The sequence below is a fragment of the Nicotiana tomentosiformis genome, chromosome 6 (assembly GCF_000390325.3).
Source record: "Nicotiana tomentosiformis chromosome 6, ASM39032v3, whole genome shotgun sequence".
Taxonomy (NCBI): Eukaryota; Viridiplantae; Streptophyta; class Magnoliopsida; order Solanales; family Solanaceae; genus Nicotiana; species Nicotiana tomentosiformis.
In genome coordinates, this window is record NC_090817.1 from 77930675 (window position 1) to 77934859 (window position 4185).

Here is a 4185-nt window from a genome sequence, read left to right on the forward strand (position 1 = left end):
GGAGGAGAAAGGTTAAATTATAGTGCAGGACAAATAGCAGTACTTTTTGAGGGGGAGTTGACTGCAGTTTATGAGTTTACAGTGCAGGACAAACAGCGGCACCTTTTGAGGGGGAGTCGATTGCAGTATATGAATTTACAGTGCAGGACAAATAACGGCACCTTTTGAGGAGGAGTTGACTGCCACATCATGGAATCCAACTAAGAAGTCGAAAACAAGCATCGATTATAACAGGGAAGTAAACTGCTTTTATATGTTATTTTGTCATCATCAAAAAGGAGAAGATTGTTAGATATAAGTTTCAATGATGAAAAATAACATATTACTATGGTACAGGATCATGAGAGATAAAACGAAGGATTCAAGCAAATGTGGAAGAAGTCAGGAAAGGAAGAAGTAAAAGAATCGAGTCAAAGATCTGTCAATGGAAGCAAGTAAGGAAGAAGCGATAATGATTGAAGGACCAAGATTTGCCGCTGCCTTGATTGCTGAAGATATACGTCAATAAAGGAAGAATCAAAATTTCTCACTGCCCTAATTGCTGAAGATATACGTAAATAAAGGAAGGCTATCAATCCCATAAATCAAGGAACAACTTAAGGAGAACTTATGTCAAATCTCTCCTCGAAAAAGTAAATGACCGGCAGTCATGGATGGTCTATGGAAGCTTTGTACTTATTCTTGGAATGAATCGCAACATATTCAAATTTGATCCAGTATCAATTCCCTTGGGACAAATCTCTTCAACGGTCTGCCAAAGAGTCACCAAAGCCAAAAGGCTCAAGTATAAAACGAAGTATGACAAGAGAGCAACATATATTTTGAGTGAACCACTATCATACTTTTTGTTCTACTCCAAACAAGTATTGTAGTTCACTCTAGATCTACTGTGTAATTAGTGAGAGAAGAAAGAGAGAAAAATATTGGTATGGCATTATATCAAAAAGCAAGAAGTGACATAGTGACTAAGTTGTTGGTATAAAGCTACATCAACTCTCTTGTATCGATAAACTTCACATACTGAAAGAGAACACCCTTGCAACCCAAGGGGATTAGATGTAGGATTCACATTGAATCTGAACCAGTATAAAAATCATGGTGTCTTTAATTCCTGCATTTTATTTCTGCTCTATTTATATTATGTCCTTACATTCAGTCGACTAATTAGTAAACTAGTCAACTACTTAGGGTACAAAAAGAAAAATCGACAATTCACCTCCCCTCTTGTACATTCAAGAACATGTTACTAGCACATGAAGTTATTGTCCTAGAATCCAAAATCATAAAGTTAAAATGTATATCCGCCTCTGCTTACTGATCGAGAGGTTTTTATCTAACAGAGCTCGAACTTGAAGAATTAAAATTTGAATCAGCTTACAAAGTTAAGTTACAAATGAGATAGTATAGTTAGTACCCCACCTCCATTGGCAGAGCCACCTTATAGGAAGAAGTGTCGAATGACACCCTTCGCGGGAAAAATAAATTGTATAGGTAGGTAAAAAAATATTTATATGTATATATAATATGTGTTGATTCCCCTTAATTTTCTGGCATATTTACTTTTATATATTTTGACACCCCTTAATAAAAAATCTGGCTCCGCCACTACCCACCTCTACATCTTTTTTTCTTCTATAATCAGAGAATTTCTGAGTGAAAGAAAGAAGAGCCAGAAACCTCAAATCGTGGATGTGAATCAAGAGATAACTAACGAATCTAAAAGTGGGATAAGATATTCTAAGCAGATGTAACTATCAAAGAATCGGGAAAAAAATCAATTAACAGAAGTCATTTTCCACTGCCTTTTAGTCTCTTGTCCCTACCCTAAATTGCCAGAAAACCCCACGCAAGAATATCTTATCCAGACAAGCTTTGTGGAAGCCAATCAAAACACAGAAATAATAACCTACTATCTCATATCTTATTTTGATTTCTAAGGATCTACGGTGACAGTATTTTGGAGACTTGGAGAAAAAGCACCAACACAGTTCCAGGAGTTGGATTAGTTACCATTTATTTGTCATCATATGCCTTTTCCATTTAATGAAAAAATGCCTTTTGACCTAAATGGGCCATTTATTTCGAGGGATTAGGCGGGTTATATTAAACCTTAATTTTAAAATTAATTTTATATCATATTTGGTTGGAGGTATTAATTAAATTTATTATTATTTTTATACTAATAACTCTCCTCATATAAAATGTGGGATTGATTATCCAAATAATAATTCGATTATAATTCCAAAATTATAATCCTGGAATATCCTGATTTTAAACCAATCGACTCGTGTTACTAGTTAAAGGGTTATAACTTGTTCAGCTCAAAAACCAATTTACTATTTGGCCAAATATATAAGTATTGGCAAACAAGAGCTATGAAGTTTTGGACCGTGTGTTGGTAAACACTAGCTCCACCAAATAATTAAGCTGGCGTTTTAGATAAAAAATAGTATAATTTGAGGGGTTTAAGGTTAGAGATCCAAGATTATGCTTTGTTTGTATGATTAAAGAGGAAATGATGGTTACTCATGGCTAGATAATAAAGCAAAATATAATGGCCATACTTTTTCAATCACAAGAAAAAGACAACACCGCATCACCACCAAATAGAAAAATCTTTCCAGCAATTTTCATGAAAAGAGTCAAGAATTACACGAAAGCAATTTGCCAATTAAAGTGCTCTACTACAATGATGCATGCAGACACAAGTGTGCATAGAAAACGATATAACCAAAAATTATACTCATGATTTTGTTACGTCACTCTGGAGCATTAACATCACACCCTTAACATTTCCTTTTTTTTCAAAATTGGACCTACCTCAAATAGATGAAGCTGAAATTCTTTGCGAATTTGAGCGTAGAGAAGTGTGTATAGGCAGAGGAAGATAAGGTTATAAGATAAGGTTTCCATCAACTTTTTAGCTTGTGATATAAACTCATTTTTTTAAGTCTCAATTTACCTTCGTAATCTATCTTCCTTACCTTTTTCACTTTGATATTTACTAAAAAGGTGTCAGCCTATATATATATATATATATATATATATATATATATATATATATATACTGCTTTTAGGAAAACAAATTTATTTACATATATACACAATAATAATAACAAAAAAAATTATGAAGTGGTGTCAAATGACACTTGTTATCAAAGGATGACTCTGCCCTTGCACGGGGCCTACACAAAGGGTAGGTAAAACAAGTGCAACGGCTTGAAAGTAACTTTACAAAAGTTAATTTAGTTTATCAGTATATTAGTCAATGAGAAGCTAAATAGAGATAACCTTTTGTTGTGAACGGGAGATGTATTAAAGCAGAAAATTAAAGATTGTTATTATAACATGGAACAAATCTTAACGATGTAGTTTCTAATAAGTCTTTGTGATAAGTAAAGAAAGCAAATAAAGACATTGTGCTCCAAAATATGTCTTCACGTTCAGCATTTCCTTCCAGTATCCGTGTACTTGCATAGTTTGCTAAAATATCGGCAACTGAGTTAGTTTCACGGTATATGTGCTTGACTGGTGGCTGGTCCATTGTTGCGATGAGGGACCTGCAATCATATAGTAAATTTGTGTAAGCATCATTAATCATATGAGGTTTTATAATTATGGACAATACCTGACAGTCAGTTTTCACTATCAGTGGCATTAGATTCTTAGTAAAGGCCAGCTCCAATCCCTTGAGTAGGGCTGTAATTTCAGCTTGGAGTGGCGTAGTTGCCACAATGCGGCTGGAACACCCTGCTATCCAGCTTCTTCCTGTGTGCACAATGCAGCTGGAACACTCTGCTCCAATCCCTAATTATTCTTCCTGCTCCTCCATAGTTGGAGTTTTTTCTGTGTGCACCATCTATATTGAGTTTATAGATGTTTGGTGGTGGTGGTTCCCACCGTACTTGAATTCTTGTGGTTTACTGTTGAGCTGCTTTTTGGTTTGTCATGCAGAGGTATTTAATTGCTTGGGCAATTGGTGTGTTGCTAGTGATGGTTGCGGATGTTTTTTTAACTAGTTATTATTGCGGTGTAAACCGATATGCCATAGGATAATGGGGGTGATAATGAACAATGGGACTTTAATTTGGTTTGGTAGAGTTGTTGAGCCATTGGAAGTACATAGTTCTTTAACCCACGTACTAAAATTTGGTGGATCAAAGTCTATATGCAGAGTGTTTCAGA